This window comes from Typopeltis vanoorti, chromosome 4, assembly GCF_054136105.1.
Source record: "Typopeltis vanoorti isolate ZY-2024b chromosome 4, IOZ_Tvanoo_1.0, whole genome shotgun sequence".
Taxonomy (NCBI): domain Eukaryota; kingdom Metazoa; phylum Arthropoda; class Arachnida; order Uropygi; family Thelyphonidae; genus Typopeltis; species Typopeltis vanoorti.
The window spans coordinates 89,590,524-89,616,670 of record NC_143552.1 but is presented as its reverse complement, the minus strand read 5'-3'; the positions used below and the strand labels follow the sequence as shown (position 1 = coordinate 89,616,670).

Sequence of the window (26,147 nt, the reverse complement as noted above, 5' to 3'; positions counted from 1 at the left end):
ATATGTCCTAGAAAATACAGAATTATAGTGTGATCAAACCAGTAAGGGGTTAGACAAAGGATCAACTAGTTTATATGTATAGAATCTGTTATGGCGATATGATCACAATTCTCATGTAGGGTCTTAACCTAATACTTGTGTTTAGCTAGTGAAAATTTGTATTATATATTCTTAGTATTGAATGGAGTTTTATTTGATAAAGAATGAATTGTACCATGTTTAAGAGTTCAATAAACTTTTGTTCATTGAAAATATAGTTGTCTGAGATTGCCGCCCAATGCACCACTTGTAACAATGTACGAACCTAATCACGCGCGGGGGGGGGGGGGGGGTTAAGTTACGAGATAAAGGTCACGACTGCATATTAGTTTCACACTTGGACATATTTTGGTAATTGCTCCTTGTCTTTGAATTTTAGATCTTAAACTAAATTTCCTGAAAAGGTGCAGTATAAAATAAATATTTAGGGACAATATGGGAGAAGAAGCTTGAATATTTGTATTTGGGTGTTATCTCGTATATAAATAAGATTTGGACAAAGACGAGTAGAGTTTCACATGAAAGGATAGTTGAAAGCAGTAAAGTTGAAATAATCGTAAATTGGGACACAACAATACTGATTCAAAACCAATGTGACTATTTTCCTCTCATATCTCAACCATGTGCAGACATAATTCTCCCATTATCAGCAGCTGTACTCTCTTCCTTATGGTCTATGCCATCCTCACAACAAACATAATATCCTTACATTTCTATTCTTGTCAGGATATCTTTCACATCCACCCATGTTTCACTTATTCAAACTGTTTTGGGATGAATGCAATCAATGTAAAAATTTCATCTCCCTTATTTCTGACACTCCTGGCATTCATAAATATGAATAACAATTATTTCTTGGTCTATAACCAGTCCTATCCATAACACCCTTCATTTGTGACTATTTCATAACTGTTCCTGCCTGCTTACCTTTACTCCATAGGTCTCAGCAGTCTCAACTACTTCCACATGCATCCCAGGCAATCCCATTCCTCTGCAACTATCCCCAAATTAAGGCACTAAGTTCTCATGAAAAAATTCTAACTCTTTGGCATTAACTCTCCCTACATTTTTATCTTTAGTTTCTTGCCATGTCATTAAAACATCATGTGCTAACATTCAGTGCAACACTAACTTGATAAACTATTTAAAATCTAAACTTATAAACTATTTCTCCTTTTATCATTTGAGCAAAACTGAGTAAGTTCTGTATTATATTAAATCAATGACAAACTGATTTTTATCTCATCATCTCATCTTCCTTTTACCCTCTTTTATCTTGCAGTGTCGAGGGTTTATTAATCATCGGACCTCAAACCGTTCACAGGATAAGATGGTCAGCCCTACACCCCAGTGTATCCTATGTCTTGTAATGCTGAGCTCTCAAGTCCAGTTTGCGGGATGAAAAACCCCAGGATAAACTGGGGGGAAAACCCTACTGTCCATGCCCAAGACCGGCTAACTTGGCTATGGCTGAGGAAGATCCTTTAACTCCTCACGTCACCGACAGGAATCGAATCTAGGACATTCCTTACCCAGGCATATGGTTGTGAAGTGCACAGCCACTAGGCTAACCGCAAGGACATTTTGTAATTCTTAAATGGCTATAAACTGATTTTATAGCCATTTAAAATAAAAATTCCTTTCTAAGTTTTGAAAATGAATAAGAGTTTATGTTATGAATACTTATCCTTTCTTTTAATCATTTTCAATGCCTAAGAAGAATAACCATGTCAGCTGACTTTTTAAGTGTTTCTATTTTTTACAAAAGGTCAGCTTATATTATGTTATATTACAGCTGAAATTGTTAGAACACCAACTTGGACATCCGCATTCACCTGTTCAGTGCTCTTGCTCTCTACAGCCCAACAAATAGACACAGAAAATCAAGAAAACAGTTTTGGTAATACATAAGCAAACTTCTTTTTGAAGATGAGGCTCATGAAACATCCGACATTATCATTTGCCACAATACTGATCAACTTGGCTCACTTTCATTTAACAGACTTTATCTACGAGTTTCTGCTATATGAATATTTCTGCTTGTTCATACAAGAATAAATGATGATGAAGTCTATTAGGATATTTTTTCTTCAGTATTTGTCATTTCAACCATACGACAGTTCACTTATTTATACATCTTTCAAATGTGAGTTGCCAAGTAATTTATGATTTTTATCTGGTTTCTGATGAGAATCAAAGTTCAGAATAGCTGTCAAACCAGTGAAATCAGCAAATAACAGAGAATATTTCAAGTATTCCAGAAAGTATTGTAACATCATGTGACTAAATAAATACGTATGTGAGATTTTCAACCAAAAGAATACATATATATATATTACAAACCTTTTAATGAACGTAATAGAGAATTTTCACCAAAAGAACAAACACCATATATTTCGCGAATCCTGGAATCATGTTTTTAAACACATAACTTTCTTAACCATTCCTACAAAGCCAAAGGCGCCTTACAAAAAATACCTATTTGACATTCAAGAGCATACTGCTTCCGTAAACATATACATTTCGCCCTCTGTCCTGGAAATTCAACTGAACTTATTCTAACAGAAAATACTAATTATAAAACAAACAAATGCGTGGAAATTGTTATTATCAAAGCTCAATTATGTAAAATTATCGACAAATTATGTAAATTATGTAAAACCTTGCAACGTAAAAATAATTTTCACGTCCAAAACAATCGCTCATTTTTTTTTTAAAACGTCTCAATAATTTAGTGTAACCGTAGCTAAATTGGAAAAACGACGGTATTTTGTGCCCTTCGATTGGAAAAGGCTAAATTCGATCCTCATCGTGAGGAGAGTAACCTTTATATGGATTTTTTTTAAATTAAAGTTGAATTAGCCAATCTCATACGTTTTTTTTTTTTTTTTTTCTGCCGGAAACTCGGTTTTTCATTGCTCATAAACAGACAAATCGGCCTTGAAGAACACACAGTTTACAGACAATAAAATAAAATAAAATAAAATAAAATAAAAATACTAGTAGTGGGTCTACTGCCCACCACTACCATCATTATGATGATGGTGGTAGTGGTGGGCAGTAGATGGCTGTGGTATAGGATGGTAGTGGCGGTTTGCTGTAGTTAGTGGATTAAGTGGTGGAGACAGAGAGATGTAGAATAGGTGCTCTTCCTCGATGAGTCTTTGGACTCCTCGGAGGTGTTACGTAATAATAGGTGTTTTACAATATAATTAATCAGTAGCGCACTCAGGGTGTGTGTGTGGTGGGGAGAGTTAAGTTGACGATTCCAGAATACACACTACATATGGCATACGACCTATGACTGAGCATCTGCAATGATCGTTAATTCATAAATAGTATAGAAATAGAAGACAAGACACCACATAAATAAAAAATGAATTTTAATTAGGAAAAGATTCTTGGAAAATTTTCTAGTGTTTTTTTTTCTTTTTCTTTTTTTTGGGGGGGGGGGGATCAGGGCCACTTGACTCCCCTCTGGGTGGTTATTTATAATTTTTTAATAAATAAAAGATATTCTGTTTTGCCCAGTCTGTGGCTATCTTACTAACAGGATGAAAGGACATTAAAATATTAAGAGATTTTAGAACTTTAGTTATACGTTCAGAGATCCCTTTAGTATAAGGAAGTGGAATCCAAGTAATATATGATAAAATATACATGAAAGACATTTTTAATAAAAGGGGATCTCGTATAATTAAATTCTTGCGGTTAAAGGTCTTCAGCAGAACAAATATTAGCAGCACGATGTAACTGGGTTTTAATAATTCTAATCTTTTGACCTAGGATGATTCTGAAGATTAGCATTGATATAACGATCAGTATGAATTTCTATTCTAAAAAAACAGAAAATTTTAAACTACCATTTGAATAGTAGTTTACAATTTGCTGTTTATCATGCTCATAATATTTGTTCCATTGAAGACCTTCTACAGAAAGAATTGAATTATATCAAATCTTTTTTTATGTAAAATAGCTTTAATGAATATTTTATTAAGAAAGCCTTTAACAGCTTTAGACAACCAGTCTCTAGACCTCCTGAGCATATCACTAGAATTCCACATCCATATATTAAATGGCTTCTGAACGTATAGCCAAAGTTCTAAAACCTGATAATATTACATTGTCCTTTCATCCTGTCAAGAAGATCTCTACCATCCTTTCTCAGTTAACGACAAGCTTTCTCCACTCAATCTTCCAGGCTTTTACCAGATACCACGCTCCTGTTTTTAATCTTATTTTATCAGATCTGCAACTATCCGTTGTTAGAAGCATAAATCTTACATTCATTACCATGAACCAGAAGAGTCTAACCTAGCAGATCATGCCATCTTGACCAAGCATAGAGTTTTTTGGAAAAAACTAAGCTGTTACATTATTATTATTATTATTATTATTATTATTATTATTATTATTATTATTATTATTATTATTATTATTATTATTATTAGTGACACCTCCAAGGAGTCTGAAGACTCATCGTGGGAGAACACCTACTGTACAACTCTCCATCTCCACTGCTACACAGAACCTCTACTACCAATCACCCACATCAACGCCATCTACTGCCCACAACCACCACCACAGCTAGTAATTTTTTTGTCTGTAAATTGCGTGTGTTCTGAAGGGCCGATATGTCTGTATGCAGGATGAAAAAACCCGAGTTTCCGGTAGAAAAACCCTGCTACCTTCGTATGAGATCGGCTAACTCACCTTCAATTGAAAAAGTCCATATAAAGATTCGTCCCGTGGTGACGAGAATCGAACTTAGGCCCTTTTCTAATGGAAGGGCGCAAAGTACCGTCGTTCTTCCAATTGCGTTATGGAGGCACTTTACATAGACTTAGGTTTCTCATGGAGCGCTTATATAAAGGGAGTTCTAAGACCTTTCTAGACCGACCGAACTTAAACAGATATGATGGCCTTGAGTTATCCTTTTAATCCGCCTAACCGTCCATTATACATCAAATTCGCATCTTCATACGCTTCGTATCCATCATATATTTCAATATAATATCAATGAATGGTATTACAATTTTAATATGCACTTCGCATCCATGATAACCTTGACGTCTATAGATGTCTTGGCTGGTAGTGTGGTTATAGGAAATATTATTACATTATTTTTATGCAAATTCCTGTTTATTATATTGTGATTTCTTTTTTATGTTGGAAATTTTATTGGCCGTTTTTGTCAGCCTATGATGCATTGGAAAAATTTTTACAACTAATACATTTATTTCATGTAAGTTTTAGTCTTCTTCTTCTTCTTCCTATCATGGAATATAGGCCATGTGGCCTGTTCCGGTCTCATGCCATCTCTTTCTTGGTCTTCCGATTCTTCTTTTTCCACTTATTTTGTATCTGTATAATATTTTTGGTAGTCTGCTGTTGTCCATTCGATTTAAATGTTCTAGCCATTTTTGTTTATACTGTCTTATGTAGTAATTAATTGGTTTGATTTTTAGGGATTGTAAGATTTCTTCATTTGTTTTGTGGTCCCACTTGGTATATCCAGCTGTTTTTCTGAGGAACTTCATTTCTGCTGTTTGAGTTCGTTTTTCATCTTTCCTTTTCATGGTCCATGTTTCACTTCCGTATAGTAGAGTTGGTTTTGACAAGACATTATATAGTCTGATTCTAGTGTGTTTTTGTACCAGGGATGGCTTAAATATACTATTTATTATGCCATTTACTTTGACAAAGTTTGATATTTTAGTTTCTATGTCTTTTTCTTCTTCGTATGATAGATCACATCCCAAGTATCTGAAAGTGTTTACTTGTTCTAGTATTGTATTATCTATCACTATTTTACTTCTTATTGGGTTTTCTCCTTTGAATGCCATTATTTTTGTTTTTTCTTTGGATATTGTCATATTATATTGCTTTGAGATATCATTTAATGATTTTAATGATCTTTGTAAGTCATCTTCTGATGTAGCTAATACTATTTGATCATCTGCAAATAGTAGTGTATCTATCTTCATTTGCGGGGTCATTTGTATACCAAATGGGTTATGCTGTTTCCAGATTGTTAATATTTCATTTATATATATATTGAAAAGCAGATGTGAGAGGGTACATCCTTGTCGTACTCCTCTTGATATATCTTTCCATTCTGAGGTGTGTTCTAATTTAACTGCAATTTTATTTCCTGTATATATTTCTTGAATAGATTGTAAAAGTTGGTTTGGTATGTTTAAATTGGTTAATATTTAAACATTTTTTGTCGACTAATTTTGTCAAATGCTTTTTCATAATCAATAAACGCCACATGTGTTTCTTTTTGAAATTCTCTTCTCTTTTCTATTAATAATTTTAAAGTAAAAATTGGATCTATGCAGGATCGGCCTTTTCGGAAGCCATTTTGTTCTTCTAGTAATTTGTTTTCTACAATGCTGCTTAGTTTCTCTTTTAATATTCCTGCATATATTTATATCCTGTATTCAGCAGGCTAATTCCCCTATAATTATTACAATTGTCTTTATTTTTTTTTTTATAGATTGGGATGACCAGTGCTTTTATCCAAAAGTTAGGGGTTTTTCCGGACATCCAAACCATATTAAAAAATTTCAAAAGTCTTTCATTAAATTTTTCACCTGCATTTTTGTATAGTTCTATATTTATATTGTCTTCTCCTGGCGTTTTCCTATTTTTCATCTTCTTTATTATATTTTTCAGTTCTAACATTGTGATATTTTCTATTAGGTCAAAGTTTTAGTTTCAGTGCTTAATTTTTCTAAATCCCTAAACATAGGTGACCAGACCTGAGTGCAGTAATCCAGACATAATCATGTTGAGGCTGCATAAAGACGAATGACAGTGGCTCTCTGCTTTTTAGTGGATTGTTCAAGAAACAAATATTCCTGTAAGCAGCTCTAGCAACCTTAGCAATATGTCAGCTAAACTTAAACCCTCTATATGCTGCTCCTAGTAAATCCCTGGTTCTGTCAGTTTCCTTGAGTGCAGTTCTCTCAATGTGGTACACAGCATGTGATCTTTTTCTTTATATCTCAGATGAATAACTTGACACTTTTCAAATAAAAGTGGCATCCATTATGTTTGCTCATACTATGGCCTATTTAAATCATCTTGGGACGGTTTGTTTGTTCTGAAGGAAGAAAAACCTGAGTTTCCGGGAGAAAATACACTCTACCTCCGTATCAGACCACCATCTCACCTTTAGTCTAAATAGACCAGATAAAAGTTCCTCATGCCATGGACGGGAATCGAACCCAGGCCTTTTCTGACTAAAGGGCTTTGTCTAAACCGATATTCCTACAGACGCTCTGTTCTTTGCATTTTCAGCAAACAACTGAATATCTCCCTTCAAATTATTTCCTATTACAGATTAAACAGTAGTGGTCCATGAACAGCAACTCAGTGCAGACCGCTAGTCGATTGCTTTTTCCTGGATTCTACTCCTCAATATACTATATATTGAGGAGTAGTTAAATGTTATTTAAAGTTAAATTAAAAAAAAAAGAATGTTAAAATAAAGGAAGAGATAGCTTTGGTTTCAAAATCTTCTAAGTAAATATTTGCAAGAACCAAAGCTATCTCTTCCTTTATTTTAACACCTAAAGTTTGGAAACGTTATGTGGATGATGTCTTCATTGTTTGGAGCCATGGACATGAATCCCTTATGGTTTCCTCGAACATCTCAATAGCCGACATCAAAGTATTAAGTTTACTGCTGAGCTTGAAACGGATAATTCCTTGCCTTTTCTTGATGTCAAACTGACTAGCTCTTCTGCTGGTAAACTAAAAATATCGATATATAGAAAACCCACACATACCAACAGATATCTGCACAGTCAATCTCATCATTTCCCTCCTCATAAGCTTGGAATAATTTCCACCTTGGGACATAGAGCCCGTTCTCTTCTTGATGATCCAAATGAACTGCTTACAGAAATAAACCATCTGAAAACTTCTTTCGAAGTTAATGGATATTCCAAGAAAATCATTAACAAATTCCTTCTTAATCTTCCCAGACATCACTCAGAAGAAACAAATAGATTCAAAAGCAATATATCTATTCCTTACATAAGTACTGTTTCACATAAATTAGCAAAAGTTCTAAAAAAATACAATATCAGAACCTTGTTCACTCCACTTCCAAAGATCCGTTCCTTAATTAGCCACCCAAAACCTTGTCATCATCAACTCAAATACCCTGGCGTATATAAAATATTATGTGACTGCGATATTCCTTATTTCGGGCAGACAGACAAATCTGTCGAAATGCGTATGGAAGAACACATGAGAGACATTACTTACAAGAGACAGCGAGCAAGTGCATTATCAAGTCATATCCTTTTCTCGGCTAATCCTAATGATAATAACCAAAGTCACAAAGTCTGCTGGGAAAAATCTACAAACATCTTCCGTTGCAGTGACGAAATAGAGAGAAAAATTGTGGAATCGGGAGAAATCATCTTCAATCCTGTTCATCTAAATAACAACTTAAGCTACAACCTCCCGGATAGTCATTCAGCTGTTATCATGTACTGGCGTTCACGTGATGCAGCAAGCACGCACTCTCCCAACAATGCAACAAATGGAAGAACAGCTTCAAATACAACTACAACGTTTTAATGCTAATTATGTATAAAGACTGTCTATGATGTTCGTAGTCTTTTAACCCTCAATGTTTAGTGTTTTTTCTTTTATAATGTCACCTGAAGAAGGCTGTTACAGGCCGAAACTAGTAGTGTGTTTATATCAAAACCTTTTTAATTAAATCTCGGTTCTAGTCATTCAATATTTTTCATAAAACTATGTATGTTAACCGAGTCAATGATCATTCTGTCATATATATATATATATATATATATATATATATTTGCTTTATTTGGTACCTGTTCATCAGCCATACTTGTATCCATATCTCCGGATACAAGTATATCTGATTTACCGCTCTAAACCTGCACACCAAGACAATACCAATGCAATGTCCCACAGAAGAAAAACGACAGAAAACAATAATAGACGAAGACATAGTGAACCACGAAATAAGAAAAACAGACTGGGAACACCTGGCATCAGATTCAGCAGATATCTTACACAACAACATTAAACTCACGCTGGAGGAAATATATAAGAAAGCTACAAAGAAAGTCCGAATTCGACCAAAAACAACACAAAATCCCTGGATAACACAAAACTTAATCCTAGAAATACACAGAAAGGACGCTTTATGGAAAGAATTAAAGCGATATCCAAATAACACAGCTTTAAAAACTGAATATAAGATAACAAGGAATCGCCTTACAACACAAATCAGAAATGCAAAAAGAAGCTACTACAGAGACAAACTAACCTCCCCACAAAACAACATGAAATAAACCTGGCATCTGATTAACGAGATGCTAGATGCTATTCCCAACACCACCGATTCCGAAACCATAAAACACAGCTTCATGAAAGACGCAAAACCTATCCAACAACTAGCAAATGACTTTAACCAATACTTTGTAGACTCCATTCAAGAACTGCACAGAAATATTTCCCCAATCACAAAACGAGACCCTCCACTTGGACTGCAATCAAAGCAGACATTATGGTTCCCAACCATAAAAGAAGCAGAACTTCTCTCAGCAATACATCAAATTAAACCAAACAAAGGCCCAGGAATTGATGGTATCAGACCTAAAGATATAAAGCAACATGCAACTAGTTTAAGTCCTATCCTACTAAAACTAATAAATAAAATATTTAAAACAGGACAGATACCAAGTATACTAAAGACCGCCATAATCACACCCATATACAAACAAGGAAAAAGAAATTTAATCAGCAATTACAGACCCATAGCAACATTACCAATTATCAATCAAATTATGGAGCGGATCATACGGAAGAAACTCACAGCGTACACTGAAATCTTTCATATTATCCCCAAAACACAATATGGTTTTCAGAAAAATAAAGGAACAGCATCTCTCTTGGAAGACTTTACAGACGTAATTAATTCCGCCTTAGACAAAAATAAAATTGCCATGGTAGTCTTTATTGATCTAACTAAAGCATTCGATACACTTACACATCAAACCTTGTTAGAAAAGCTGAGTCATGTTGGAATAGACGGGCCTCTTCACATGTGGTTTACAAACTACCTCCAACATAGAAAGCATATCACTCGCATCGGATCAAACCGAAGCAGAGAGCTACCAGTAACCTGTGGAGTGGCACAGGGAGCTGTACTCTCTCCCTAGTTTGTATGTCTCAATCATATCGCAGACTTTCTCCTGTTTGCTAGTGTCTGCAGTCTACAAATTCTCATTCTGTCCTCATAATCAGTATTCGACAATCCTGATATCATTTTTAAACACTCTCCTTAGTACTCTCTCCAATACATCTGAATCACAAATAAAACCAGGAGACCAGACTTTTGCACAGTAGTCCAAGTGAGGTCTTATCAAAGCCTTGTAAAGAGGCAAAATAACATCCTTATCTTTACATGTGAACGTTCGTTTCAGCATTGCAATTATCGTTTGAGTTGTATTTGCAATCTTTGCTGCCTGACCCCTGAATTTCAACTTCCCATCCACTAATATTCCAAGATCCCTAGCCTCATCAGTTTCTTCTAGCCTAATCCCGTCAATATAATACTACTTTGGATACGTAATCATACCGAAGTGAATGACTTTACATTTACTGACATTGAACTGACACCCATTTTCCCATGCCCACAATTCCAGCCATTCAAATCATTCTGCAAAGACTGCATATCAGCAGCATCCCTGATTACCCTACCAATATTTGCATCATCAATAAATAACTGTATGTCGCTTGTCAAATCCTTCCCAATATCATTAATGTACAGATCGAATAACAGTGGACAAATCACTGATCATTGTGGTACAAGACTTTTTACCTTAAACTTTGCAGACTCAAATCCCCGTATACCCCTTTTTGATATCGACCTCCCAGATGAGTCTTTGACTCCATGAGGTCTTGGAGTAGTAATATTAATAATAATAATAATATCTGTCAGTCAGCCATCCTCTTATCCATGCTAATATTGTATAACCAATCCATTTTCTCCGTTTATGCAGCAGTCTGCCATGCTGTATTTTGTCCAAAGCCTTAGCAAAATCCAAAAGTATCATGGTGTGCAAGTTGCTGAAACATGATCTTCCCTTAGTAAATTCATGTTGTTCATTGCAAAGTAGAGACTCACTGTCAACCCATTTCTGAATGTGGGCTCTGACCAATTTTTCAAAAATTTTCACCATCACTCTTGAGTATTAATTGGTCGATAGTTGGATACGTCGGTCTTTGCACCACCCTTGTGCGATGGAATTGCCATACATTCCTTCCATTCCTGCGGAATATTCCCTGTTTTGAGACTCATATTAAACATCCTGGTCAAAGGAATTGCCAGTTTAGCTGAATACTCTTTTATCACAGGTGCTGATATACCATCAGTCCCTATTGCTGAATTCTTATTCAGTTTGTGCAACAGCTCTAATTCCTAGTCCTCACACACCTGTGATTCTTCATGTAGTAAACAAGTAGCATGGTGAACGCAACATTGAGTTCAATGTTGCGTTCACTATGTTGATAAATTTTTTAACGAAATAAGCACTCATTAACTAAACAACCTCTTCTGCATCTGCAAACCTCGCGTCATCTGGATTTAGAAGAGTTCTTTTTTCATATTCATTATTTGTTTTACTTGCTGCATATCGATAGAATTCTTGTGGGTTGTCTTTAGCACGGAGAGCCAGTTTCTTTTCATAATCAGCCTTTGCTTCCCATACAACAGTTGTGACTATTCTAGCCTGCTGCTCATAATTTTCATAATGCACATCATCCTTATGAAAACTGTATTGCTTCCATATCGTCCTTTCCTTACGAATCTCTTGCTTAATAAGATTACACATCCATTTGACTCCTACTCTATTTATTCTTCGAACTCTCGGGACACATTCTGATATTGCATAATTTAAGTATTGTTTAATTACCTCCCATGCACTGTCGATATTCTTTCCATCCAGCAACCAATTCATTTCCACTGAACTCAGTATACTCCTCAGTTGGTCATAATTTCCTGTTTTGTAGTTCAGCATGTAACCTTTTCTGAATGGAACATTCATAAACTTAGCCATGTCCCAAGTGAGTACCGCATGATCACTGTCACCAACTGGAGGCAGAATAGTTAGTCTTTAATAGAAACGCCCTCTGACACTATAATCAAGTCTGACACTCTTTGACCTCGAGTTCCTTCTATCACATGCTGCTTGAGGAAGTTGTCCAGCAGCAGCTCAATAAATGCATTTTCATTCTTCTCACGAGACTCTACTGCTACTAATCGATATTTGGATAATTAAAAAGTCTCCTATTATGATTACTCTTTTCGCGCTCACCTTTTCTATTTGGTGATGAATTTCTTCATCACCAGCAACCGATCCACCGGGTGTCTGTAACAACACCCCACTATGTAATTTGTCTTGTTAGATTCCATCTCACACCAGATGGCTTTAAACTCACTGCCACATGAAATATTGTTAGTAGTATTACTACTTTCATAGGTCTCAACTCTAACTGGATTTAACTCATCCGATATCATTAGCAGCACACCCTCTCCTCTCCTATCTACTCTATCCTTCCTAAAAATACTATACCCTATGACACTCGATACCAGTTAGGTGGTCAGATTCTGATAGCGAGGTCTCACTAATTCCTACAATCTGGGATCGCAACATATTGACTAAGGCAACAACTCTACCCCTTTGATTCTGGTATGATACGCAATGAAACAGTGGAGTCTAAAGGTAGCAAGAGTGTGCTAGTTCGAAGTACAGGTCATGAAAAAACAATGCTTACGGTTGTGTTGTCATGTCGGCTGATGGAACCAAGTTAAAACCAATGATCATCTTCAAAAGAGTAAAACCAAACCTAAGATAAAATTTCCTTCAGGTGTTTTTCTACATTTTCATGAAAAGGGATGGATGGACCAAAATGGTGTGAAATTATGGATAAATAATGTGTGGAACACGCGACCAGGCGGTATAATGAAGAAACGCACTTTATTAGTATGTGATATGTTTCATAGTCATTTAACTGAGAATACTAAAAAAATCTAAAAAAATAACACAAAAATTGCTGTTATACCCGGTGGTTTATGTTGCAACCATTAGACGTCTGCCTGAACAAACCATTTAAAGATCACATGCGAGAAGAGTGGAATAATTGGATGTTGACTGGTGAAAAATCATTTACAAATGGTTCATCTATGCGTGCTGTATCACTTGATATGTTGTGCAATTTTGTGATCAAAGCAAGGTATAAAGTAAAAGTAGAGACTAATAAAATCATTTAAAAAGTGTGGTATCTCTAATCTTTTGGATGGTATGGAAGATAATCTGTTGTAGTACACTGATGACGATGAAACGAAATCAATTCACCGGATTCGAACTGGGATCCATATGACGATCATTTAAACAATGAATCTGAAGAACTATTTTCAACAGATGATGAAGAAAATTAACATGAAAATTGAGGTTAATTATTATTATTTGTTTTTAAGACTTACATCTATTGTAATATTTTTATAAATTTTATAAATTTATTTAAAAAAATTTTATAAATAAATTTATTGCAAAAAATTAATCTGATTTGTTTATAAACGCTGCCTGTTTTCTTATATAACGATGTATTGCAACTATCTAAATGTTCATTCAAGAAATTAAGCCTCCTTTTTATACTCGCCATATTCCTTTTCTTTGTATTTGTTCTCTCCAATTCTTTCCTAGATTTTTTAATGAATTTTTGTTTTATTTTATCATTTATTGAATTTACTTATAATTCATTGATTATTTCATCAATTAGCATTTCAAGCATTTCAACGATACTAATATAAACTACTTGTTTTTATGTCATCCATTTTGATGATTATGGCTAATCATCAGTTAACCATAATCATCAGTTATTTTAAATAGTATCAGGTGAAGAGGGTATAGCAAACAATAGCGCCATTTCAAGGCCCTTAACTACAACACTATATATTATTATCTGAAGTAGCATGGGTTCTATGGGCGTTTTTTTTTTTGTTGAGTTGATGAGATGAGAATCTGGAATTTCTGGGAGGAAAACCCCCCTCTTACCTGTGCAAAAGATCGACTAATTCGGAAACTGGACGAAAAACCTTAGAGAGAGAGAGAGAGAGAGAGAGAGAGAGAGAGACAGTATTTCTATTCGCGAGTGGAATCGATCTAGGATGGTCTTTCCTTTAATGGCTTAGCATTAATGATGCAAACGACGTTTCTACAAAGCTTCTTAGGCGTGTTATCCATTGACCTGTATGCATATATTAAAGAAAGAACTTGTGAGAAAGAATACATTTCTGCCAAATTTCTGGATTGGTATCGATTAGTGTTCTTTTACATCCGTTAATATTTTTGACCAATATTGTATTATTAAATGGGTTCTGAATTGCATTTAATGACTGTTTTGGGTAGCCTCGATCATGGCTCATATTCTAAATTTTTGTCCAGTACCTCCCGAAAAAGCGTTTAAATAATCCGTGAATGCCAATGGAGTCAGAGATTTTGTTTTCGTGTAACTACATTGTCAATCAATCTTCAACCTTTCCAAAATCCATGGTGTTCTCCAATATCAAATGATTACAAACAAAAGTGGCAAAAGGCTAAAGCAGCTTATCAGTTTACTAGGTTACTGAAGAATACTTTGAGGAGCAGAAACAAGCAAGTTATTGTTCCTCTTTATCGAATGTTGATAAGATCCCATCTTGACTACTGCATGCAGATCTGACGTCAATGTTTCTTGGTGATGAGGAAGAGGAGGAGAAGAGAATCCAGAGGCGAGTGACCAAGATGACATCAAGTGTATGGAATGAACCTTATGAGAATAGGTTGAAGATTTTTGGTTTACAGAATCTGGTTGATAGGAGGAAAAGGGGTGATATGATTGAGACATACAGATTACTGAGAGGTTTTTACAAGATTAATTCAGAGGAAATTTTTCGGATCAGGTCAGTGGTGTGGAACTAGGGGCCATCCATGGGAAGTGAGTAAGAGTGTAATTAGCAAGGGTGTAAGAACTATATTTATTGCTTAAAGAGTAGTGAATGAGCAGAATAGGTTGCCGGAATCTGTTATGGGTGCCATGACTGTGAATGAGTTCAAAGCAAAGGATGATGGACACTATGGAAATGTTGTATAGTTTTTGACATGATGTTTAGGGCCTCCCTCAATGAGTCTTAGTACTTCTTGGAGTAGTCTGTAATAATAATAATAATAATAATAATAATAATAATAATAATACACAATTTATATTCTACATTTACTAAACTCATTTTCACATCAACGTCTGTCTTCTTTCTTAAAATTTTGTATTATTTCACCCTTTTTAATTTTTCATTTATATCACAGGGAATTAAACACATTTAATACATTCAAAAATCTTTTAAGATTAAATCAAAGCACAAAACATCAACGTGTGTCCATATTTAATTTCCATATATTATTGCTTAATCCGGCAAGAAACAATGCGTAAATCTTTTTTTTTTAAAAAAACTTTCGTATATCTTATCGCGTATATACTTAGATTAAATTACAAAATTAGTAAAATACTGTATTACTGGGAAGATTTCTGAATTAACAAAACTTAAAACCAAATTTCAAATATAGCAAGGAAATGTCAGATGCTGAGCTCATTGTTGTGGTGTGCTCTGCAACTTTTCTCATGGCATAATTCATTGCTATGCATGTCTTTGATATATGTGGAACACTTAGTTGACTTTAAGACCTTGGTTTTTGTTATACTGAGTCAGCCACCTTAGCAGTTCGGACGTCGGTTTCATTAAATATGCTTACACAGTTGTTGAATTCAATATACGACATTCCTGTGAGTTGCCAAAGTACTTGGCATTCTCCTTTGGTGGTATGAAAAAGAATCCCCATTTATATTCCAGCTTTTTTTCTCTACATCTTTCTTATGTTTTTTTTTTTTTTTGAGACACATTACTCTAGGTAGTTCCATCTGTGTGATATAGCAGATGCCTTATGTATAAAAAAAAATCGAACTCCTACCCAATTGAGACTAGAGTGTACATCAGGGTTTCTCAAACTTTTTCTACGACGGAACACTTCACCAAATCCTGAAATGTTCACGGAACACCTTGGTTATTTTGTAATGTATTAATTAATAATTAATTGGTAATTTAGCTTATTTTATTGTTAATTAATAATTTGTAATTAATTATTAATAATTGATTGTTAATTATTAATTAATAATTAATTAAACATCAATTAAACCACCATTAAATTAATTTGTGCTGATTTTCATTGACATATCCTATTCTGATCACCAAAAATTTATAATATTATTATAAGTACTTATGAGTGAATGCAGACTTTTTCTCCTGTGTGCTGATTTTGTAGGTTAGGTAAATATAAATAAAATAAATGAGTAAATCTAAGCGTTAAGAAAAAAAAAACAATCTATTGTCAAATGTTAATTAGTAAAAACAGAACACATAAAAAAAAGTAAAATGTATATTGCAAATTAAGTTCTTAATGACTACGATGTTTTTGGGTCTTTGAATTGCAACTTCTTTTGATATTAGGCACAATATTAGAAAGTTGAATTCTCATATTTGGGGTAGCGTCGAATCTGTTCCTGGACTTTGATTTCGTTGCAGCATAATATGAAAATCCTGCCTCGCATAAATATCTCATTGTAAAAGGAAGTAAAACAAGAATAGCTAGTTTTGACACGCTTGTCCAGAAATCATTTATTGGCAGTTCCTTGTAATTTTGTTTTAAATCAGAGTCACTAATTAAGTCAATTAGATTTTCATAGTCACTTGCGCTGAAGCCTGCTGGCTTAGCTGTCACTGTAAATGGATTCAGAAACCAGGAATTGTCCACACTGGATTTTGGAAAATATTGCAAAAGGGTTGATTGCAAGTCATGCAAGTGTTCTAAAATTACGTTAGATACTTTTTCATTTACTTTAGAATTTATTTCAGTCAAAAATTCATGTAAGGTGGGAAAACAATAAAATGTATTCTGTTCAACTGTAGAAATCCAGAATTGCAACTTCCTATCAAAAGATGCAATTTTATCTATTGTATTAAAAATTATAATATTCTTTCCTTGTAATGATAAGTTTCATTGCACTTTGTAAAAAATCTGCCAGATATGCAACTCTCATCAACCATGAAGAATTTCTTAATAATTCAATAAAAGTTTGTCCTAAATTATGTGACATCAAGAAGAACATTAACTGACTACGAAGCTGTTCCTCTGGATAGCCATCTCACTTCAGTATGTAATAAAAGTGCATTATGTGCACTACCCATTTCAACGCACAAAATTTTAAATAATCTGGATTGAAGTGGTCGAGATTTTACATAGTTGATCATTTTTACTGCTTCATCCAAAATAGTTTTTAAATATGTAGGAATTCTTTTTGTTACTGGTGCTTGTCTATGCAAAACACAATGACTTTTGGTGGCTCTTATAGCTACTTGCAGGATATGTGTTACAACTCCCTTCATCTTTCCTACCTTTGCTTGAGCACCATCTGTACAAATAACAATACACTTCTCCCAACCGATTTCCTGTTTTGTAATATATTTATTAATACAGTTGAATATATCTTCTCCGGCAGTTTTTTCTTGTAGATGTTCGCACATTTCTTCAGTACTTTTATCAAATATGTAACGAACAAACACTAGCAATACAGCGAATTCTGCGACATCTGTAGCTTCATCCATTTGCAATGAATATTCACTGCAGTCTAAGTCGATGAATTAGCTCTTTTTCTATGTCAGCAGAAAGATCTTTGATGCGGCGTGAAACAGTATCATTTGATAATTGTACTGCATCTATTTTTTTTAGCAACCTGCTTGTTTAACATGCATGATACAATGTCTTTCACACAAGGCTTAATGAGCGTCTCACCAATTGTATGAGCTTCACCATGAAGTGCAATGCGGTAACACACGAAAAGATGCCTCTGTTGCATTTTCAGTTGAAGCAATTGTAGCCATTTGAAGTTTAGATTTTTCTAGCGAGTCACGTCGTCTCTTTAAAAAATGTATATCTTTTCCTTTGTAATCAGTGTGTTTCGTTTCGAAGTGCCTGCGAAATTTAGCTGGAGCCAAAGAACTGTTTACTAGTATTTTATTACATAAAACATCAGGAGCATGTGTATTGCCAATATACGTAAATCCATAATTTAAATAACTTTCATGGTACTTCCGTTTTGGTCTGTTCTTAGATGACTCTTGTTCTTTAATATTAGCTTTTGAAGAAACCGCCGTTTGCAATTCCATATCTTCTCCATCATACGAGGAGATGTGTCACCAGAAGTACTTGCTCCTCCTTGTGTTAAAGTTCCTGTCTTTAAACAAGAATCCATGGGTATTTTTTCAATAATATTCAAATTCCAATATTTGTCAGAGCTATAATAAAAACAAATAGAATTGTGTTGTAAAGGTAACTTTAGTATGAAAAACAATAAGATTATAAATAAGAAATGTCGAATAATATAAAAGTAAATGAATAATGCAAAATAGCAAAAAAAGACTGCAACACACAAAAGTAAATATGAATAAATGTGAATTGTAACAATACTTGTAAGAAAAGTACTAAACCGTATCAAATAATATAAAAGCAATTGTAATAAGAATGATTTGATAAAATGTTCAGTAACAAAAATTAAACAGTTCGAAATAAATCAGATATTAATTAAAAAATTAGTTAAAAGATTAAGAAGAATTATTTTTTTAAAAGTCGCTTCGCCTACTCCCTGTATACAGGAATAAAAAGACGCTAGCTGATTTTTTTTTTTCTTACGAGGGCACGGTCCAAGAAATTTACTCGTAAATACCTTTCCAATTTTTTTTAAAGTTCATACATTAACATAAGTATTAATAATTAATTATGGCATAATCATAAAGAGTATTAGTACACTTATGTATACGGTGTGGCATGTTGACAAATATAAATTACATTTAAATTGGGTATCAATCACTGGACTAATGAAATGTTGTAGCATGTCATAGTTTCTTCAGGCAAATATCATTAAATTAATTTGTGCTGATTTTCATTGACATATCCCATTCTGATCACCAAATATATTTATAATATTATTATAAGTACTTACGAGTAAATGCAGACTGTTTCTTCTGTGTACTGGTAGTATTCCCCTCCTTTTGTACATCCTGGAGATCTTTGTAGGCTTGAGGTTGGTGACTCACTATCTGTTCCCTCACAAACATCTTCAACAAGAGATTTCTTAATACCAAAATTAAACAATGTGCCTTGTCTCTTATTCCTATTACTTTTAAAAAATCACGGCACTCCGGTTTCAGAACAAGCACTTACACACTGCAATACGAACTTGCCAAGAAAGGATTCAGTAGTAATAGATTTGAGAACCGGATATAGACTACTCTTCTATTTCAGTGGAAAAATTTTCTTTATACTTCCTTGCTGATTGGTCACTGATATTTGCAACGCAGATGTTATTTCATTCAGTTTTGAGAACACGCCGCCCATTATTGTAATCGGCTTGCAGGCAATTTTTATGATCGGTCATAAACGGCGGTATTCTCTTTCCTGATTGTCCAAAGATTTCGATGTGTGAAAATTAACGATAATTCATGAATACTTCCATATTTAAAAATATGCTGCTTGGTCACTGACATTTGCAACACAGATGTCATTTCCTTCAGTTTTGAGAACAGAAGATATGACACCAATTGTTGTAATGGGCTTTCAACCAATTTTTATTACCCGTCATAAACAGCGGCATTCCCTCTCCCAAATGTTGAAAGGTTTCGATGTGCGAAAATTAACGATGCACAGATCTGGGTCTGAGCTTTTCGACATATTCACGAATATTATTCTCCTCAGAATATTTTTACTATAAAACATTTATTCATAAAAAATGCTTAGAAAACTAAAATGACAAATTTCACAAATTCTCGCGGAACACCTATTCACCTTCCGCGGAACACAGTTTGAGAAACCCTGGTGTACATTATTCATAGCATAATGGACAACTTTTTCCAGTGGCGTCAAGGGAATTTTTAATCACATTGCTTGGGTATTTCCGCTATTTTATCTGTAACGTTTTAACTTTATTATTTTTTTTTATGTAGGGCAAAACAAACAAAAAAAAAACCGGTACTTTGTAGTTGTCTCCTTGCTCTAATATATTTGAAGAATATATAATAGTCTAATTAAATGTTGTTGATAGCTTAAGACTGTATCCGTTTTCTTTCTTTTTGAAAACCTCTTAGATAATTTATTTCTGATGGACTTTTTTTATATGTTGAGCCCACACACAAGAGGTTGGTTGATCAACCAGTAGTACCTTGGTACCATATAGAGGTAGTGGTTTGGGAACTGAGGAACTTGTCTGCATTTGATTTAAATGACCCTATATTGTGTTCCTTGGGAAACACATCAGGGAAAAGTCTGTTCCATAATACAGCAGTAGCAGAGATGAAGTAGGAAAAGGGGTTTGTTCTGTGGGTTTCAAGGTGCACTGTGAAGGGATATTCAGCAGTAGCTGCAAGTGGTCCAACGAGCTTAGTACTAAGTGGAGGATTTATTGAAGCTATTTCAAATGAACATTTCCCAAGTAAATATTTATAGAACACACGTTGCATAAATAACATATTGCAGAAATCAAACATAACCAAACTGTGCGAAAGTGGGAGGAATGAGTTCGTAAGAGATGGGTCATTAATAAGTCTAATTGTTCTCCTCTGTATTGAGTCAAGCTTATCTCACTCCAAATGTGAGAGTAATATTCAATAGCATGGCGGTTTTGTGATTTGCATAAGGTTAACAGCTGTTCACAGGAGAAGTAACGTCTTGAGCGAAAGAGAAATCGCAGCTTTTTAGAAGATGAGGATGCAATTGTTGTGATGTGTTTATGCCAGACAAGGCTTGATGTCAGGGTAATTCCAAGAAGAGAAATCTCAAATTATCTGGGAATTTGGGTGTCGTCAAAAGTAATACTGGGAGAAAATGATTCTTTTTCTTGTGAGAAATAAGACAGAACTAAGTTCTATTAGCATTGAAATTGAGGAGGTTATCTGAACCCCAATGGAGGATGGGTTGGAAATCAGAATTGAGTGCAGTGGTGGTGGTGGTTGATGTTCTGTAGGATGAAATGAGTTGTGTAGAGTATGATTTATCAAATGAAAGGGAAGAAAGGGAAGAGTGAAATGTGCTGTCATCTGCAAAATTGTGTATTGGGTTGGAGGTCAACTGAAGATCATTGATATATAGCAAGAAGAAGGTTAGCGAGAAGACACAACCTTGTGGAACCCCAGAAGTAGTTGAATGGTGAGAGGATAAGGAACCACCCACCATCACACGTAATGTACGTCCAGACAGAAAGCTGGCAATGCAACTACAAAAGTCCTAAGACAGATCAAATGATGGTAGTTTGCTTAGTAAGCCTTTGTTCCTGACCTGGTGACAAGCTTTGGAGATATCAAGTACAGTCACTCAAGATTCCCCAAACTTCATGGCATTTGTCCAGAGGTGGGTGACATATGTGAGCAGATCTCCTGTTAATTGGCAGCGTTGGAATCCACACTGGCAGTCGTTTTAGGTGGGTGTCTTCGAGGTAGTGTAGGAGTTCGTAATTGATGATTTTTTTTTCATTACTTTAGAGAGGACTGAGGTGAGCAAGATAGAGCGGTGCTTGGACTGCCGAAATTTGTTTCCTTACTTGGGAATGGGTTGAATATAGGTCAATTTCCAGGGTGTGGGATAGATATCATTGGAGTAAGAGATTATATACAGGCGACATAGAATATGAATCAGTTCTAGTGCACAAACCTTCAGGACAATTGGAGGAATGTCATTAGGGCCAGGAGACTTTTTTTGTCTAATTTGGACAGCATGTTCCTTATCTCTTTCTGGAAAAAGGACATGGAGACATTGTTTGTTGGGCATCTGGAATGGTTGGGGGAATTTACCATTGTTAGTTATACATGCATTAGAAGCAAAGTGTGAAGCCAGGAGATTAGTTTTTTCTGTGGATGATGATTCAATAGAGCTATTTGGGTATGATGGGGTGGGAATAATGTTTTGCAGAAGTTACGACCAATTCCTTTGGCGTGACCAAAAGGCTCGACTGCCATTTGCTCTTTCGAATTCTATTTAGGTTGCATTGATAGTATTTTGCATCTATTTCGAGCTTGAATATAAGCTCTAAAGGAGGTCGGAGTTCTTGATTTGAGCTAGTCATGGTATGTTTAATTTTTTCATTTGTAGAGACAGCACATCTTTTGAAGAACCTGGGTTTAGTTAGGTAACGGCAGTTCAGAGTAGTGTGGGGAATATATTTTATTCAGGCCGGTGATATTTTTTTTTTATCGGTGAAATCAATTTTACAGCTGTGCCACTTTGTGGGTTTGTCGGCGGTCAAAGGCGCTGCTCTAGCGAGACACGAGGTACTCTTCCGTCGTTGGTTTTTGTTGCCGCCATCTTTGCTTCGCACGATAGGCATAGAGGACGCTGACACATGGCTGATCTTTACCAGAAAGATAACTGCTTTAATGCACTATACTCGTAAGTACTTACAGGTTGTGCAAAAGCAATTGGCTCCTTAGTACCCGCTGTTAAGATTTCCGTTGAATGATTAATTCGAATGAAAACTTACAATAGCGATAAAATGATGGTGCACAAGTTCAGAGTAGCTTATTTACATACGCCTCCTGGCGGAGGTTTTGTAGCAGACTTGTATTGTAATCGCAGAATCTTGTGAATACTCTTTCTTTCAGTACTTTTTTTAATAATGCCTAGTTTTAGAGCAGAATTTTATCATCATTATTATTATTATTATTATTACGTGACACCTCCAAAGAGCCCAAAGACTCATCGAGGGCGGGCACCTACTGTACAATTCTCCGTCTTCACCACACAATCCACCAACTACAGCGAACTGCATCACCTACACCAACGCCATCTACTGTTTACCATACCCACCACCGCCACCACTTTCACAGACAATCATAAACATTCATGCCTACGGCAGTAGAGAGCGGGCAGCCCGAGCCCTTCGAGCCGTTTGAGCTAGTTCGCCACTGAGATAAGAACATCTTAAAAAAAGGAAGTCATCTGTTTTTAGTGGTTTAATCTTTTTAGAATTGCATTTAGTGGTTTAATCTTTTGAAGAAGTTTGTGAAATTGTGAAGGGATTCTTCAGAGCCTGGTGCACAAGTTGATGAAGACAGACGAAGATATTTTCCACGTACCTAAGCAAAATTCTGGACTTTCATCATCATCATGATCATCAAATTCCTGCCATGTATCCTCAAGGGGTGTACAGGATATGATAGTACTACATGAAAAAAATTACATCATTGCTAACTTCCTATCTACAATTTTCCTCCAAATCAGTCTGTTACTTGTCAAGACTCTAACATTACCAGATCTTATATTTCTATCGTCTAAGGCACTTTGTACCATATCAATCCAACTATATCTTGGTCTTCCTCTGGGTCGCTTTTCTGCCAACTTGGCAGAGAACACTTGTTTTGCTAATCGTTCCTCGCCCATTCTGTTTAAGTGACATTCCACCTGAGATTAGCTCTACTAACGCATTCCTGAATGCTGACAATGTCAAGTTCTTTCCTAATATCCTCGTTTGCAATTTGATATTGCCATTGATGCCATCTGTTCACGCCTATAATCTTTCTCAGGACTATCATATCTGCAGTCGCTAGTCTCTGGTCAGGTGTTTTACTTCTGATCCAGCTCTCAGATCCATAAGTTAAAACTGGTTTGAACACTGACTTACAGTTAATTTAGTGTTCTAACTAATTTCTCTCTTATTCCATATGAATTTATTCAATTGACTTCCCTCCATACCAGCTTTGCTGATTCTGTTGTCTGTTTCTATATTGAATTTACCATCTTCACTAAAAATCGTGCCTAAGTAGCTGAAATGTTTTACTTATTCCACAGGTTCTCCATTCACAACACAGTTGACATTTCAATGATTCTGCCTATTTTCATTGTCTTTGTCTTTTTATTGCTGACCTTCATACCATATATATTACAACAATTATTCAATTTAGTCAGGGAATCTTGCAAACTTTTAGCGGATTTATTTAGAAGTATAACCTCATCCGCATAAAGCAAAGAGCTGACATCAACATTTCCAATTTTGATATCATGTTTAATACCACTTTCCTTCATAATGTGATCCATATAGATAAAGAATAACAGAGGGGATAATGTACATTATTGTCTCACACCAGATTTAACATTAAACCACCTTCCTGTACTTCCTTCAATTCTATCTGCTGACTTACTCAAATAAAGAGTAAATATTGCTTGATATAATGCCCCATTGACACCATATAAATATAGCGTATTGAATAGCTTCTCCCATGGCACTCTGCCATATGCCTTTTGCAGGTCTACAAACTTTAAACACAGATCATCATTATACTCCCACGATTTCTCAACAATTTCTCATAAAGTGAAAATATGATAATGACATCCTCTATTTGGTCGAAATCCAGCTTGTACTTCATCAAGCTTTTCTTCCACAATTCTTCTCAACCGTTTCTCAAGTATACTTGCATAGATTTGCCAGGAACACTCAGTATGGAAATACCTCTGTAATTCTCACATTCAGTTTTATTTCCCTATTTATATATAGGTACTATGAGAGCTCTACTCCAATCATCGGGAATTCGTCCCTCTGTCCAGGCTTTCTGAACTATGCAGTGCAGGCACTGTAAGACTTTTATACCACCATACTTCAGCATTTCTGGTTGAATATCATTTACTCCTGCTGCCTTTCCACATTTCAAGCATCTGATGGCTTTTTCTTCTTCAAGTATGGATATGTATTCCTGACTGCATGCTTGGTCAATGTTTTTTACCACTGTGCTGTCATCACTGCTTGTTTCATTTAGCAGTTTTTCAAAGTAATTACTCCATACTTCAAGGATAACTATTTCTACCGTTTTCATGTCACCTTTATCATCTCTGACTCCTTTTACAACACTCTTTCCTCCATTCCTAAGCTTCTTCAACAACCTCCAGAATATTTTGCCACCTTCTTGATATTTATTTTCTATATTCTTGCCAAAGTTCTCCCATAACTTTTGTTTAGCTAGTTTTACACAGTGTTTAGCATTCTTGCATTTGTCTCTATATTCTCGAAGAGCACAAGCTGACTTATTTGACAGGAACTTTTTATACGCTTTCTTCTTTTCCTTCACTGCCTCTTTAACTTCCTGTGTCCACTAGGAAGTTCTGAATTTTTTTATCCTGGCAGACAACCTCACCACATGCCTCTCTGGCTGAATAAATCAATGTTTTCTTCAGAGTTTGCCACTGAATCTCCAAGGTTTGATTCCTGTTCTCAAACTCTTTCATTTTTTCTTGAATAATATTTTTATATTTTAGTCTACAGTTCACATCTGAGAGCTGCTCAATTTTTATTCGCTTTAAAACTTTCTTACATGTTATTCTTTTCAATATGAAATTCAATTTTATCCTGCTCAAGACTGAATAGTGAGCACTTCTAATTTCAAATCCTCTGTACACTGTGGTGTCCTGCACAAGGGAGAAAACATCACTATCAACAATAACATAGTCAATGAGACTTTTCTTATTCCTAGCCTCTTCTCTCCATGTGAATTTGTGCACATTTTTATGTTGGAACATGGTGTTAGTAATAACCAGTCCATGTACTGAGCAGAAATCCAACAGGTATTTGCCAGTATTGTTAGCTTTGCTCTTTTTCTCCAAATTTTCCCAAATATTTTTGTATGTCTGACAATCATTTCCTACTCTGCTATTTAGATCCCCAACAAGGACTAACTTTTCCTTTTTCATTGTGTCAGTTGCTTTTTCTAAAGCCTCAAAAAATTCCTTCACTTCTACCTTAGTAGAACCTTCTGTGGGACCATAGGCACAAATAGGTCTCATGGTTCAGTTCCCCATTCTCATATTTGCCCACATTACTCTACTTGAGACTGACTGCCATTCAAGAAGATTAGCCTCGTAATTTGTGTTGAACACTATGGCTACTCCTTTTCCTTGATTGTCATTGCCTGAATTTAACATTTTGTA

General features: G+C 35.2%; 1 protein-coding gene across 3 annotated transcripts in view; it reads right to left on the bottom strand.

The window, feature by feature from the left end:
* Nucleotides 1-2,527, bottom strand: part of LOC150107486 (uncharacterized) — a 156,935-nt gene extending 154,408 nt beyond the window's left edge. For all 3 annotated transcript variants that reach the window (XM_090391333.1, XM_090391336.1, XM_090391335.1), the window contains exon 1: nucleotides 2,383-2,527. The gene's annotated coding sequence lies outside the window, so the exon portion shown is untranslated. The remainder of the gene's footprint in view (nucleotides 1-2,382) is intronic.
* Nucleotides 2,528-26,147: the final 23,620 nt, after the last annotated feature.